We start from the raw sequence: 18,367 nt of genomic DNA, 5'->3' as shown, positions 1-18,367 counted from the left end.
TATGTGCCATGCTACACAATATGATCCTGTAGAAACAGCTGCAGCAGGGACAGAATGGTGAAGGCCCTCACAGCCCACCACCATTGCCAAGGGCCTCACAGGCACAGAGGTACTCAGACCACGAACACCCTGAGCCAGCCCCAGTAGGCAGATGGAGGTCTGCCCAGTATGCCCATGCCTTGGCAAGGAGGGAACGTATAGCACCCACACTGACAGTGTAGGCACATAGGGACTGACACCTTTCTCCACCTGCACACACAGTTAAAATGGATGGCACACACACAAGACTACTTGTAATTTGTCATGTATAGGCAGTCTACTGTGTGCATCCAACATAGGCAGCCCTCAACTATTGCACATGCAACTGCTATTGGTACAAGGTAAGTCAACACCTGAACAGTAAATTAAGCTATCAGCATGTGCTGATACTGTATGTATAGTTTCATAGGTAGGTACGTGGCTAAGTGCCTGAGGGCATTCATTAGCCTAGCCAAAATGTGTCAGCTTTTGCCACCCCATTGATTCATTAACTGTCCCTCTGTGGCACAGAGCCAATGGCAGGATACCTGGGGTGTATCTACTGTTCCCCATCCACTCTTCAAGGTTTCTCTTGAAGAGTGTTAGTGAGGGGCTCTGTATAATGTAATTAGGGATGTTGTTCCAAAGTATGGGGAGTTTCTGTGACAGGAATCCATCCCTCCAGCATCTTCCAGTTATTGTTGTGGCACGGTTCAGCTCAGTATAGCATGTGGCTCACTGTGACATGGATTCCCATAGGTGGAGCATATCCATTAAGCCTGAGTTCGACATGGCTTTGTTGGCCAGCAGAGATCATCTCTGAGTAAATGAGATGCCACTGAGTAAAGTAGGAGTTTATTCAATCTGGCTGCATAGGATATATGTTTGAGGTCAATAATCCTCTTGGCGAGGTACATTTGTGGACCTTCCAGCTGTTGGAAGTGTCTGTCTTCTGAGGTACATCCCAAATGGGTTATTATACTCTATGATGAGACAGATGAGTGATGAGTAAAAAGACACTATAACCTCAGTATGTCTAGATGCAAACCCTTTAGTAATCAGATGGCCTACATAGAAGGATGTCCTAACTACTTTGGAGATATGATTGTCAAAGGAGAGATCACTATCTACCTTAGTCCCCAGATACCCTATTAACTTGTCTCTATTAAAGTGTCTGCCATTTATGTGTTAATATGTAGGTGCTTAATATTCCACAATGGAATGACCAAGCAGTTTGTGGCACTTAGCTGGAGGTCATGACTTTGACACCCTGTGTTGGTCCCTGTGAGGATCCATGAAGGATGTCTGTGTCAGCTGGACACTCAATTATGGCTCCCAGTTTGCACTCATTGCCAAACATGGTCTGCTGTAGTCCACCTGAGTTTGCTTGTACCTCTGAGAAGTATATGCCAAACAGTAGGGGTCCCAGGACTAAGTCCTGTGGGACACCAGTCATGACTGGTTAAGAGTTGGACCTGGAGACCACTAGTCATACCATGTGGGTTCTGTGGGCAAACCCGTTGGCAACCCATCCTGTGATGTATGGGTGTATGTACAGGCTGGTGAGTTTATCAATAATACCTGAGTGGGGAATGGTGTCAAAAGCCTTGGCAAGGTCCAGGTAGTAGGTGTGAACCACCTCTCCCCTCATCTAATGTCTTGGTGACTGTCTGTAAGATGTCAAACAGGTTCAGTAGGCATGAACTGCATTCACCCAAGCTGACCTGGGTTGGGTCAAGTGTTTGGAGGTTACCCATGTCTTTGTTAATGAGTGCTATGAGGATACGCTCCATAGCTTTGCAGACTAGGCTAGTCAGGCTTATGGGGTGGTAGTTACCATGGTCAGTTGTGTTTCCACCTTGGTGGAGTGGAATAACCATTGCCACATGTCATTTTATGGGCATGTAGCCTGTGGAGAGGCTGAGGTTGAAAAGCTTAATTAGGTGGGGGGGGGTCAGTTTGTCTTGTAGTGTTTGCAATATGCAGTCTGAGACACCATCTGCCTCTACTGATGCTGTGTATTGCTGTTAGAGAGGGCCATTTCCACCTGTGTGTCTTTGATGTCTGGGATACTGTACTTTTCAGGTATTGTTGTGGGCTCTTTAGGGGGGTGAAGTTTGCAATTAATGTATCTGCAAGGATGTTGGTGATATCAGTAGGGTCAGTATATTTTGTGCTATATTGCACCAGCACAGTGCAAATCTGTGTGTTACCACTTAGTTCCCTGACATAGCCAAAGAAGGCTTTGTGGTTATCTTTCGAATCCTTGCCTATTTTCCTTTTGATGTTAGCCTTGGATGATTTCATGAGGGACCTACATTTCTTTCTAATACTGGTCATGGATGTCTGCCCTTCTTGGGATTTGCTGATTTTCTGGACTACTGTTCTACTTCTGTTGTATAGCGTGTTTATTGCAGGGGTCCACCAGACTGGTGTCCTTGTTTAGGAGGAGTGAGTCTTGGTTTACCAGTGATGGCACGATCCATACATCCTTGTAGGTGCTTATAGAGTGTATTTGTAAATCTGTCTGTATCTTGAGCAGTGTTTTTCCTTAATGTGGGGGCTGCGAAACCTCCCACCCCTGTCTCTAGTAGTGTGAATTTAGCTGTAGGAAAGGTATATACAGTGGATTCTGTGGGTTGGGGAGATGGTTGGGTGTGGAAACAGTGAATAGCTCATGGTCAGATCTAACCAGTGACCGCTTTACCTCTGCTGTGGTGCACCTGTCACTCATGTTGGTAATCACCACTTCTAGTATGTTTCCACCCCTTATTAGGGAGTTTACCATCTGATACAGGGCATGTGAGTTGATAAATTCCAGGAAGCGCTGGGCCTGGAAGTGAGTACTTGAGTATGTTTCCCAGTTAATGGTAGGTTAGTTGACATCGACCAATACCAGGGTGTGTGGTAGGACTGTCATTTTTTCCACTGTCTCCAGGTAGGTGGAGTGGTTGTCCTGGGTCATGGAGGGTGATCTGTAGCAGGCCACAGTTTGCATTGCAGTTGTGGCTGACGTTAGCTGCACATGGATGATCTCAGAGGTATCATGCTGCCCTACTAACCTGGAGGTGTAGGTATTTCTGATGAATATGGATACACCCCCACCATGTCTGTGTCAGTCCATGTTCTGTGGCCGAAATGTGTGGTATGGGTTGTAGTCTGGTAGTGCTGGTGTGCTCTCAGGAGCCTTAAAACAGGTCTCAGTTACTGTACAGATGTTGACATTGTCCATACTGAGGATTGCTGTGAGTGAGTGCATGTTGTGATCACAAGGCCTGGTGTTGAGTAGCATGACCCTCATTGATTCTGCTATTGTGCTGTTTATGGAGGTGGGACTCACCTTTGAGACTTTCCTTTTAAAGGCACCATGAGGGTGCCAATAGCCTTGGCCAGTATTCCAAACCCTAAGATTGACACATAAGCAGGTATTGTTGCATGCATGTTTCCCATCTGTGCTTGTTTCTCATCATTCCTGTTGGCAACCTACTGGTAAGCAATAGAAAGCCTTAAACTTATACAAATCTTCTAACTTCCAAGATAGGTTTTTGGAGTGATTAAGTAGCAGTGTTCTGTATGTTCTTACTGTACTTAACTGTTTTCTGACTACATGGTGATTTTTCACTGTATATTTTGATCTGAAAGCTCTGTTTATTCACATATTATGGCTGTGATGGCCTGCACATTAGAGGTTCACAGATAGGTAGTAGGCTATCTGCCCAAGGGCAATTAGAAGCATAGCTACAGTGTGCTGGCTTTCTCTGCACCATTGATGAAGTAACTGAGCCTCTGTCAAGCATAGCCAATGAAGTGATTCCAGGCAGAGTTGTCGGTAGCTGTTGAAGACTGGGGTGATGGAGGGTGATAGCGGCACTTAGTGATTTAAAGAGGGCATGTTAACGTGAGAAATCAATACCATTCAATTTCCCCAACAGGACTGGCAGCTATAAAACTGGAGGGGCTCCCCCATCCCCTGGCTGTATGGCTCTTTGGCACATGATCCCAGGGGTGTATATTCTGTTACCCATTCACACATCAAGGTTTTCCTTGAAGTGTGTCAGAGAGGGGCTATGCCTAATGTAGTTAGGAATGTAATTTATAGTCTCTCATTTCATTTGTTATGTTTTTATTTCAAGAGTAAGTGAAGCTCAGTGGGTTTGGGCGCCTCCACCCTTTGCTTAGCCTAGCTTACACATATAAATCATCTAAACAGGAAATAAGTGGAAGCTATGTTAATGTCAATAGTGTAATGGTTACAGCATTTGCATAGTATCTGTGCATTTGAGGTTCAAATCCCAATAAAGACAGGAATGTTTATCATGTTAAAAAGTATACCTTAACCACAGCTTGCATATATAGGTGGTAATCGTCTGTATAATAAACATTTGAAACATCCATATAAATCCATGTGTGCTGGAGAGTAAAGTCAACAGAGAATGTAATGTTATGTAAGTACATAGTGAGATGTTACTTCCCTGAAATGTATATATCTTGAGTAGTTAGCAGATTTGGCCGTGTTTGCGTGCACAGATTATACATTTTAAAGTTTGTTTAACTGTTTAACTGCTGCTTTAATGTCACACAAACACTTTTAAACATGTTTACAGCTGCTTAAATGAGCCATATTCTGGAGTAAAAAACATTTTTACAGCATCACAGGTGTTGAACTCTGGACCATGCACACTGCAGTCATGGGACTTATTAGTAAGCAATCTGAGCTTCATGCATGTTTCATGGTCTTTAGACTACACCTTATACTAGAGGCATTCCACAGTACTGACCACAAATTGGACAGTCACTTTGTGTACATATGTACAGTACATTGTAATGTACTGTAGTTTGTGAATCAACATATACAAGTCTACAGATGTATAACTGTTACAAATTAATACTAAATATATATATATATATATATATATATATATATATATATATATATAATGTGATGTCTGCACATAGATATAAATATATATATATATATATATATATATATATATATATATATATATATATATATATATACAGTTACATCTATAGCCATATATATATAAACATCTATGAATGCACTTCGTGACACAGAAGCAATCCAAAGGAATTGAAGTGTACACAAAACACATACAGCTCCGGCATTATAACTATTAATATTAACCTAATTCACCATAGAGGGGATGGTTGTTGTGTATGTGGAGATTGCAGTGGGGGAGGAATGATGGGTAATTAAATCATGCATCAAGGAGAGCCTGGGTTGGATGTTCAATAAGTGAACTGGAGGGGTATACATGGAGTATGGGGACAATATAAAAAGGACACAAAACAAGAACCATTCTCATTCATAATACACCCTGTCATGTCACATTGCAACTCCTAATTCCACAGACATATGAACATTAACATGTATCATACATATGTACACCAACTGACTGTCACATTTGTTTTCAGTATTGAGGAATGCCTGTAGTAAAATGTATATTCTAAACACAATAACATTTGTACATATCTCAGATGCCTTAGTGGTAATGTCAGTGACTGGTGTTCATGGTCCCGGGTTCAAGGGCTGTTAATTTATTTTGAGGGCCAGAATAAGGGCTGTTGGATGCAGGTGGATTAAAGCACTTTTAAGCAGTTGTAAGCGGGTTTGCATGGGGTTGCGCAATGGTAAGCGGCGCTTAAACACTGTTAAATGGATAAGCGCTTCACAGGTTTCACCTTTGCTTAACGTCGCACAGTCTAAGGGCAAACCTGCTTACAACCTCTTAAATGTGCATTATTCACACTTCCCTACCAGTGCCTACTCTGAGAGGTAAAATAATAACTCCTTCCAGGATTAGAACCCACAGTCATGTACACTATCCTCAGAGTAACCTACCACTAAGCTACCTGAGATGTACCTACACCAGCTGTGTATTCAGACAGGTTAAAACACAAAAGGGAGGATTGTGTGGAAATAAGATAAACCTCCATGTACCCAATGAAAGGTGTATGCTATATATATATATATATATATATATATATATATATATATATATATATATATATATATAAAGAGAGAGAGAGATATATATATATATATATATATATATATATATATATATATATATATAGATAGATAGGTTAAGAACATCTACACATCTATGGAGGTACAGATAAACATATGCAATAATATATATTCTATATCTATATATATATATATATATATATATATATATATACACGCATACATACATACATGTATACAGCATCTGAAGTGTTCATATCTGAGTATAACATGGACCATAGCAATCACACATTCTATCCCACCCAAACAATACGAACATAACATATTGGAAAAAACAGAGTACCCGCAAACTACAACATAGGAGGTAATCCCCTGAAATCTGAAGAAGAAATAAGGGATCTAGGGACCCAAGTAGATAGTCAGCTTTCCTTTGATAACCATGTTGCCAAAGTGGTTGGAAAATCCTTTTATGTGACCCATCTGATCACGAAAGGGTTTGCATCAAGATCTAAGGATGTAATGGTGCCCCTCTACTCTTCCCTCATCATACCCATTATTGAGTACAATGCACCAATTGGAATGTACCTGGCTAGACATCTCCAGCAGTTGGAGAGACCACAAAGGTACCTAGCCAAGAGGATTACTGGCCTCAAACAGTTGCCCTATGCAGCACGATTGAAAAAGCTAAGACTGTTCTCTGATGCATACTGCTTTCTCAGAGGCAATCTCTGTCTAACGTACAGAGCCATGTCCAACCCAGAATTGTTGAACATGCTCCATCTTAGCAAAACCAAATCTACTCGAGCTACGCGCTCTAGGGATATAAACCTCAACACAATAATGAATAGAACATGCTGGAGGGATAGATTCCCTTTGCAGAGACTTCCCTTACTATGGAACAGGGTCCTGATCTACATAAGACAGAGCCCCTCACTATCACTCTTCAAGAGGAACCTTGATGAGTGGATGGGTAACAGAAAGTTCACACCGGGGATCACACCAACAGCACTACTAGATAGGGGTCAAGGGTACAAGCTGCTAGTACAAGGGTCTAGGGAACTACTAAAGGGGTGGTGAATACCGCACGACATGGCTGGGCCAATATATGCCTTCGGGCAGATAACCCAGTACCAACATATGAACCTATATGAAGAGTATATGCCAATACACTATTATAAATATGTTCTATGGACACAGTCAACAGCACAACTACAATGACTGCAAATATCCATGACAGAAATACACAGGCAGCTTTCATTTAGCAAAACTGTATTACATTCCGATGTATTGCCAAAAGGATTCAATAACTAACAGTAACTGCATGCTATACAGGAAGCATTTAACAGTGCCTTAATGAATCAGCCTGCAATTACCATAGTAAGGTCCACTAAGGGATAGGTGTTCACATAGGGAAAGAACCCCCACACACATATAGAAGATGCATAAAAGAGGTTCCTACACACCTGCATCTGCTGTGTACACCCACCAACATCTCCCACACCCCCAAACTAATTACAACAATACATACTGTCATACCATAACCAATTATTCACCCACTGTACGACATCTGCTGAAACCTTAACATACCTGGACACAGACACACTAACATGGCCCTATGTGAAATAGTTGCTGTTATACAATGGAACAGCTGCTGATGTTACAGGGTTTGTTTGAACTAATCCCGTTTCAGAGGGTTGAAAAGTAATTACACCAGGAAGTGTTACCGATTACTGATTATTAGCACAGTATGATACACATTAACACAAACTAAAGATGTCTGGTAAGCACACTGTAAACCCCATAACATTATATACATAGCCATGCAGCCTTGAGCTGGTCAAACATCCTAACCAGACTGAAACATATGCAGAAGTATTAGGTACAGACAAACCCTGCACAAGTAGCAATGTTCAGAAATATAACAGCAGTACTCACATTTAGACCAAATCCTCTAGGCATTACACACAATATATTAGTGTTTGCCTCCATACAGCTGTTGCAATAGATTTCAAACAACACTTCCAGGCTGTCTTCCACACAAGTAAGGCAAAGGGACAACTCCCAAGTGGAGTACTCAATTATACTCCACTGTTGCCATGGTATTGTCTAAGGAAGTAGCTGTATAGCTGATGTGCATGTAATTAACTACTTAGGAACACCAATTGGTTATCAGGATAGCACATGTTACTGATCTCTAACTATAAAAGGATGTTTTGTCACACATTCAAGCCATCTGTATCTACCTGTAGAACAGTACAAAATACTGAAACATGAATTTAAAACGAGTAATATACCAGTCAATAACACCTCCAGTTACTAAGAAGGTATGTATAACATTTAGTATGTCTGTGTGTGTAGTACCTGCTGTTAGCATTACAGTGCAATCAATGCATATAGTGGAAATAGCTATCTTATAGTGATGTATTGTTGAGCAGTAGTATTGCTTGTAGAATTCTATGTGTGTACTGCTGTAGGTCACAAGGCAAACTCCTCATACACCACGAGGGATGATATACATGGGCTTGGAATTCACCAATTTTCTTCCAGCCACTGTCAGTGTCAGGGGTGGTCCAACATGTATGTGATATAACAGGGGATAGTATATGTCATTATATTGTAAGAGTAGACATATGTATGGGTGTATAAATAAGATGAACATGTCAAAGGTGGGCTTACTGTGCAAATATGGTTTGCATTGTGGGATATTGTGCCAATAACTGTGTAATGTACAGTATTTTAGGCAGATCTGTATTCCATTTTACATAGCATTTCTGTTATGTTATGCAAACATTAGTTGTGTCTATTGGCAATTACAATACTCAATAACAGGATACATATGACTTGTATTCATCTAACAGTTTAGCAGCATAATAGCAAAGATAATTGGAAAAGCTAGGTAACTATCCATGCACATAACACATGTAATATCCACCTCTATAGTATTGTTTGCACGCAATAACAGCTGTGCATGTGTACATGTTATGCAAATGTGTAGTCACCCTTGTTACAGGGCTGTGCACATCTACATAGAGTGGATATTGAGAGTAGAGACACACTGGTTGAACTTTCAGGTTTGTGTAGCCTACCCTCTCATTGCCAACCTAACAGCCACTTGCAAATACTGTATGTAAAGTAGTGCACAGTACTGGTAATGAAACCGGTTGCATATTATCTTTATCTCCAGTGTAACATCTGCAGTAGGAGTGTAAGATGTAGGAGACTGCTGCCTATGTGTAATAGCTGCTTCATATGTGATGGCTTACACTATCTGATTATATCCTGATTATGTTGATAGTGGCAGCAGAGTCTATTGATACATGACTCTGTTTGGGGAGTGGGTGACTGTGCCCAACAGAGCTCATGGTTCTGGTGGATATGTGAGTATATACCCAGAAAAGGAAACAGACCTGTAGACACCTGCATCATTTGTAATCAACTATCATGATGTGATGTGCTCCTCAGAGGAGGATTGCTGCTAAAGGTAGCTACTGTGTTCCTGTAATAGCCAGTGTCATCACGTCCATAACACAAATTGCTTTACTTGTGAGCATCACTGTCTAAAACATCTTCATAAGCAATAAGTACACTAAATACAGTACTTGGTATTTGTAGTACTGAATGCTCATACAGGCATGTCCACTAGTCAGCTACTGGTGTTTAATAATGTCAGCTTTGTGTATATGGCCATCCTGGGGGAATGTAATATCTATACCATGTACACTGCCAAACCAACCTACCAACACACCCCACACATTGTCTGGGATGCAGCTACAGGGGTAAGCTGGAAGGCAGTCCAGTCTACAGCCATGACTGGACTAGACAGTCATGAGGTGTAGGTTAACACATGCATCTCATCATCACAACCAGCACATACCCTTACCAGAACACAGTAAGGAAACCTACACATACTACCAGAAATCACACACATTCACAGAGGCTTCTAAGTATCTGGCCAAGCAACTGACCTCCCAAGTTGGAATAGACAGACAACAAAATACACAAACTGTATGACATAGTTTGCATAATTGTGCCACACCTCAGAACACATGGCCGGAAACATGCCCAACAGTACTCATTTGTGAATGCAAACTCTAGCACTATGTTACACACCAAGCTATACGATGGAAACATACTGTCAGCTGCCTATCTGCCATGATTAATCACATACCCATACACTCAGACCACCTTTTGAACTATACACATGGCCCTGGCATTTTCCATGTTGTTGTGCAGGACCTGTGATGCAATAGCCTGGACTGCATGGAAACACACGTGTAGGAACTGTCAGGTCTTGTAGCCCATGCAGGTATGTCCCAAGGCCTGGGTAGCATTCTGCCATTGGCCAGAATGATACTGCAGTACAGGGACAAAAGGATTGTATCCCACAATTGTCTAATGTACTGGTGCAATTCAAAGGGTATCCAGCATCTCTCTGCCTGGGATAACATGGTTGACAAACCATGATGCTTTGCCAGACAGTACCTGCACCTGTCACCCCTGGGAATCTGGATACTGGCTAGGGCTCATGCTTCCCCTATAGTGCCTTCATCCTGAAAAGTTCAAGTGAAAGTCCACTGCTGTAACAGGGACAGCCAAGCAATAAACTGCAGGTCTCGCTACTCAATAATACAGTTCAGAAACACAATATGGACTCACTTATGTCAATCCTTAACATGGAGAACATATCTATGCCGTGACTGAGATATAGTTTAACGCTCCGGAGAGCACACCTGCATGACCATGTTATAACACATACTTCACCTCTTGCCCATTATCCTTTATTGGAACACATGGGCCACAGGTGTGTCCATATTCCTGAAGAATATGTACACCCCCCACGCTAGTTGCACTTGCATAACTTCAGCTGCATTATGCTGAGCAACTACCTTTGTGCCAAAGTGGAATCCAAATTGCACCTTGCGATAGATCACCCACCATGCCTCAGGATTCCCAACTGTCATATTGTGCTGTAATGGGGAATATTAAGTTTGAGACAGAAAACCATAATAATGGCTACTCTCAACTATTCCATTATGAACTGGGAAGACTTCTCATGTACCAATACCTGCACTCAGTGCATGTTGGATTTCATCAACCCCAATGACCTAGATCACCATAGTCATACAAACAGTGCTAACAGTATGCTACACATAGTCAGTCTCCAAAGCCAATGTTATGCTTCTTAAGAGTGAAGTGGTGACTGTCACCATGCAGATGGAGAATCCATGTGCAAATGCTGAATCCTATACAAATAAACTTTAAGCACTCACATAAGTGCAGTGATTGTGCCATTGAAACAGAAACAAGATTCAACCAAACACAAACAAGAAGGCAAACTGGTGGTACCCTGCCTTAAACTGTACCACAGAAGGTAGTAACTGTTGCAAGAGTGAACACACATGAGTAGAGGTGAACCCTGGTCAGCTTCAGTAAGATGCAGATACACCATATAAAACCACACAAAGCTACTGTGAAACTAATCACACATATGATGAGGCCAACCACAGAGCATTCTATAGCTGTGTCATGAATCGTAATGGCAACAACAAGACCTGCCATGCTTCACAGCACTATGGCATGGGAAGTACTGCACATACAGAAATAGCACCTGTTCATCCAGATAGGGTCTTGGAGAACCTAAACCCACTCCCACCTCCCCCCAACAGGTGCACATATTTATATATCCATGTACACTGCAGAGCCCCTGTAATAACAACTATGCAGGTACAAGCTGCACTCTCTAAAGCCATACATACAGCTTTCATGGGACCTGTAAACATCCCAGGGTGTATCCTACAGAAATGTCAGAACAATCTGCTCTCCATATACACATCATGTTCAATCATAGCTTCATGTCAGGCTGTGTACACACTGAATGGTGCACAGCAACAGTTATCACACCCCACAAAGGGGGAGACACCACTGATAATGGGAAATAGTGCACTACTACCCTGCTGAGTCTGATATGTAAGGCCATGAACCATGATCAACTTATTTGATGTAGTCAGTACAGATGTAGATGACAGTAAGGTTGATTCACACAGCATATCATGACCTTGCCAGGTCTTAGGACACCATCACCCATACTGTGTTCCAGCTGCACTCAGTAAACTAGGAGTATATTCCTATGTCACAAGAGTGGTTGGCAAATGGACTGCTGACAGAACCAACACTACAGAAGGTGTCTGACTAATACACGCACATCAAACCACTACCAGCTACAGTAATACAGGGTTAATTCCTGGTACTCCCCCTCTTTGTTATCTATACCACACAAACTAACACAGAAGGCATCTGCCTATTGATATTTGCAAATGACTATGAACTAGGAGCAATAGTTGACTCAATGTGTGCTGTGGTCAACATACAGAAGGGCCTTTGTGGGTCAATCTGTGGTGTGTGACGTTTGACCACAATCTGACAGTTAAGTATTGCATTGTCATCCCCTATGGTAAAAACCCTGTACCCATGAACTACCACCTAGGCAGCGGTCAACATAATGGAAACTGTGTGTGTATGGGATGCAGCTGGATAGTAGTCTTTCTTTTGATAGTTACTTTACCACACCAGTCAGGTAGTCATACGTGGCACCTCTAATCATGACAGGGTGCCACCTATGCATATAGAGATCATTGTTCAGCCATACTCAACACTCAAGTGACCTATAATAGATCACATATCTCCTTTAAGGGTTATTGGCCATGTTCAGATGGCCTACATTGGCCTTCTCAATTCCTAGCTCCACTATGTAGCATGATGCCTACCCTGAATAAAGCCATGTCCAACCCAGAGATGTTGGACATGCTACACTTATACACCTGATTTCAAATAAACACATACTTCATGGACATCCACCTTTCTAGTACAAGGATCACAACATGCCTGACAGATCTCTGCCCCATACACTTTACATACTCCTGCCATACTATGCATTCTTGTCCAGCAAAGCTGCACATTGTCCCTCTTTGTGACATGGTGTGGTGACCGCATGGCAAATATATCAGTAACCCTGTGGATCACTTCTGTGGCACTGCTTGAACTGGCCACTGAAACTTTCCTGTCTGTTGGCTACAGCTAGGTAACCTTTCAGTCTAGGCTCATAAATGGCCCAGGGCATATAGCCTACTAGTTCACTATGACCATACATGCTATAGCTGATATCCAACCCTGCAAATACCATCAGACTAGCCATTGTCCCATGTAGTTCACATGTGCAACATGGGCAATACATGGCAGGATGCTAAAGAGCTTTACAGTGCCATGTAAATGTATATGGCAAAACACATACATGTAAAACTTTCTGTGAGCAAGTCTGCAGGGTCACAGGTCATGTCCTTTAAGGCTGTGCATGACTATATATGTGACATATACACATCATTAAAGTCTATTGCATTAGTGTGAACACATCCAGGCATGTGCTGATAGGTAAAGACACCAGTACAGGCAAACAGAAATGCCCACATCAAGACATCCAAATGGAGTATGAGCAATGTTATCACTTGACACACACATATATGGTGATAACATCAAATCATCAGTAAGTGTCAAATGTGTGTGAGTTAAACATGTCAGTGGTGTTAGTGTCATGTAGATTTGCAAATACATATTTGTAATCTTAATAAATGTGATGCACATGTATGTTCAGCTGTACTTCTGTACTTCTCTGTGAGTTACTGTGACCTGTCTCCATCACTGTGTCTTCCAGGTATGCTGTATGCCAGGCTGCAACCAACTTGGAGAATGAGGTCCTCATCCCATACCTCCTCGACAACCATGTAGCACTCTTCAGCCTTGTGCCACAGGATGCACAGCAACGGGATGCCCAGTGGAATGAACTCCACAAGAGGGTATATGATATTAGCAGCCACAATCGCATGGACTTCATAAGATGGGCAAAACAGCATGCTAATGCAATAGCCAGGGAACAAGGTGCAACAGGTGAGGGGCCACTCACCCAGCCCCCACTCACATGTACCGAGGAGCTACTGGCCAACCTGGGGAAACCTGTAGACCTCCATCCACAAGCTTTATCTGGTATTGTGGAGGCGGGTGTCTCTCAACCACCGAGCCTGGAGTTGTCTGGTAAGTCACTACTGCACATATAACACAACTATATTTCATATAGTTACATGTGTTACTGTACAATATGTAATGTAACACCATATGCAAGGCATGTATGCACACATGTCACATACTATAGTCTGCTACTCTATGTATGTACAGATGTGCATACTCCATAGTGTAGTCTATAGTACTGGCTTATGTGTTAACATGGACATTGCACCCTGTAGCTTTGACACAGGTGTGGATAATGATCTTACTACTGTGACACTCCTATTTAGGTACCTCTGGGATTTTTCAGTGACAATAGCCTGTTGCAGGTGAGATTGTTATTTACTAGGCTTGATAATGCACAGATCATATTAATTGCATGCTATCTGCCATGTGGCCATTTAACACACGTACACATAATGCATGGTGGTCTTGTTAATATACACTGGTCAGACCTGCAATGCATCACAGTGGTTACCCATGTGGAATAATTGAAGACTATATGAAACACCTACACTAAACATTACAAACTGTCATTGCCAGATGTGTGGACAGGTGTGATTACAATGGTGGAGGTGTGGTTCACTGTAGGGACAGGTACTACAGATCAGCATTACATGTGTGGGGAATACAAACCGTACTATACAGAGAGCATATGTGTGCACACACTCTAAATGTTTTGGAGCTGGAGTATGACCAGCCCACAGGATTCACTCTTGTGGATTATACCTTTGCTATGAATGTCACACAATGTCATGTGCTATCTGACATATCCATGACATGTAGTGGGCTGACTGCAACAATGCTCAACTATTGTGCAAAACATATCTCACATCCCGAACATACCACCCTTTGTCTGCATAACCCTGTCCTCAGTGGAGCATATGACATCTATGGATGCATGTCATATGGGATAACACTGACATATGACATAGATGCCCATCACAACCATTGACATAACATGTGTACACATGGCCATGGAGGATGGCCAGAGACATGAAGCAACACACACAGTAAAAGTTATATACATGTGTGTACACCCTGTTGTACATTGGCTTGACACAATACAACTATGGCCTTTGCGTAATGGTGATATTGCAGATGTGAAACACTAAACATCATACAGGCCTGTGCACAGCTTGTGTAGGCATGACATCAAAACCACCACATGTCTTGAACATCTTGAGTGTGTCATGACATGAAAGCATTCAGCTATACAGTATCCAAATACATACATGTGTTGCACAACATACACATACAACCACAGCAGGCCACAGATACAGTACATTCACCTTGCTGGTGTCAAATATCAATGTCATGCTTGCTCCTCATGCGTGTGAAGTACACAGATGGCATGTGGGACATGGAGTACTGCTAAGTTAGCCATGTCTGGGCATAGTTGCCAGGCATCAGTAATATGGTTCCAGATGTACAGGGGTGTCATCTGTATACCCTACAGCGACCTGTGTCACACATTCCACATTAGGGTTTAGTGTGTATACACCTCAGTGATGTGGGTCACATTCCACATTAGATTTGTAATGTATCTGAACACAGTCATGGCTATGAACTGTGTCTGTAACTCACACTGTATAGCAATAGTGAAGCCACATGATACCCTGCAATGGCTATGCACATCAGCTCAATGTGCACTATGTCACTGCATATTTGTAGGGTGGACTGACAACATTACGTCAGCTGAAGGTCCATGTTAGTATGACATGTTCCTGCATTGGGACACCATTGCATTACTGTATATTGGAAAGGACACCATTGTGTTACACATGTATGCATGTAATTCAACACGTCAGCAGAAGATATGTCATACTACATGTGATTGGCAAGGTCATATGCTACACATCAGGCTGGTGTACTGTTAACCTGTGCTGGTCTGTGGCACCATTGCAAAGTAGGGACAGCCATGTCAAACAGGTGTGTACAGCCACATGCACATTGTTTGTAGACTCAGCTCTGGGATAGGCAGAATAATGTTGAACAGACATGCACTGCGTTGGGGAGATATGCAAGCTAGGGCTTAGGCAAACATAGTATTCACTCCGCATACCCTTCTGCACATGTCCTTCTCACACATAGGGGCAGTGGCCAACACAAAGCATCAGTGCATATGTACATAGGTCAGCAATGGTCTGTTAACATGTGGGGTATGTTGCACAAAACATGGCAGTGCAGTGCAATGGTGCATAGTGCATGCATTGTGTTGCAGGCATGGGGTATAAGCTACTAACACAAATGGTGCAACACAGAGATATATATGCTAACTACTACTATAAATATGTAAGGTGCATGCCTTCTGCTATAACACATGCATGCTGTTGTGTGCAATTCAGGGATGTATGATAAGTGCCACTATAATTGCCTAAGCTGAATGCCATCTGCCATAATTCATGCATGTTGCATGCCATTGGGTGCCATAGCATGTGTCTGTCTGTGTGTCTGTGTGTGTCTGTCTGTGTGTGTCTATCTGTCTGTCTGTGTGTGTCTGTGTGTGTGCTGTGCTATATAACTTGTAATGTACAGTTCTTGTCTGCCCTTCTCAGGCATTGATGTAGGTGTGTTGCCCTCCTGTGGTCCATCTGATGTTAGTGTCCCCACAGACTCTAGCAGTGATGATAAAAGTATGGTTGAGGCACAGGCAGGGTTGTCAGGGGCTGAATCTGTGCCATTGGTTGCCATTCCACCTGTATACCCCTCATCCCCGCACACAGTTCTCCTGCCTACACATAACCCATCATCAGTGGTCATAGAGGAAGGACAGTTGGTGGATGGTAGCATGGAACAGGGAAGTGTGGAGACTATGGAAGGTGTGCCTGCACACCATGATCCCAGTCAACTGACTGGTGATGTCCCACACAGACATATGCCCAGCGCTGCTCATAGGAGGACCACTGGCCAACATGCCTCTGCAAGACAAACCACATCAGCTGATGTCACCAGATGCATGTTTCAGGTTGTAATGGAGGCACAGGCACATGCTGAATGGCACAACAGAGATGGTCTAAGGCTTCAGAGGGCTGCTGTCCATTATTTAACTGACAACATCCAGGTAATTGCAAATGCTTACCATCATCTTGAAGATGTCTTGGATGGATGACTGGGTGACATGGTGGGAGTCCTTGGCCATGGTATGTCAATCCTCAAGCATGGAATGACTGTGCTGGAACATCTGGTGGGAGTGAGGCATCAGGCACATGGACGTAGGCCAGCTACATCACCTGTTGAAGGTCTACGTGAACATGCTACTTCACATGCCCGCTCCCATAGTGGCTGTAGCAGCAGCAGTGCAGCTGGTGCTGTGCTGTCCACACCGGAACACAGCAGGCCACGCGCACGTGGTCCTGGATGGTCCCAACAGGGACATGGTTCCAGTGGACATGTGTCATCAGACAGTACCCAATCTGGACCTCTGCCTGGTAGTGCCTGTGCAACACCTGGCAGGCCCAGGTCACGTGGCCATGGCTGGACACAGTGACTTGTGAAACCTGCCCTGCTCAGTCTGCAGCTGTTAATAATACCCCAGTGTAGGCCAGCCACATGCCAGACCTGTGTGCATACACACACACACACCAGAAACAAATGTAGGGCACCTCAACATACACACGCATAACATCTACACACGCGCCATGATATCAAAGGCACTAACCCACACACATGATGTTATCCAGTGGTGCAGCCTAGGCCTCTGGCAAACATTATCACCCTGTGCATATGATGATGCCTGTGCCGCATCCCTGTCATCCACATCATCGGTGCAGGAACATGCTCATATGGTCTGATGCACAGGGTGAACATACTAGGAAGACAATTGCAGATTAATATTGTTGAGTAGTGTTTGACAGACAACAGTCATACTATGTATTACAGTTTTAGAATGCATTTGGTACATTTGACAGTATGTATCATGTGTAATGGTAACTGCATGTAGATCTTGATGTTCTGTCTTCCTCTTTCAGATGTAATTGCATGTGCCGGGGGATGTCAGTGTTTGCTGTTAGTGCCCCATATGTAAATGTTGATTACTCACAGGTCTGTATGACAATACCTGCATGCACTTTGTAGCTTCCACATCGCAGTTTTAATCTCCCAAGTTTGAATTATGTTTATTGATCTAATGATCCAAGAGCATGATAGCTGTGTAGTAAGCTACTTTGTTCAGAGCCATCACATCCATAGTGCGTGACATTACAGGTATAGTTATCTGGAGCGGGGGGAGGTAAAAGAGTGGTATAGCGGATGAGAAGTGGAAAAAGTGCTTCTAATTGGTAAGCAGTAATACCTGATCTCATG

This window comes from Protopterus annectens, chromosome 6.part0 (assembly GCF_019279795.1).
Source record: "Protopterus annectens isolate FY-2018-M chromosome 6.part0, PAN1.0, whole genome shotgun sequence".
Classification (NCBI taxonomy): domain Eukaryota; kingdom Metazoa; phylum Chordata; order Ceratodontiformes; family Protopteridae; genus Protopterus; species Protopterus annectens.
The sequence above is the reverse complement of the archived record's forward strand: the minus strand, read 5'-3'. Positions refer to the sequence as shown.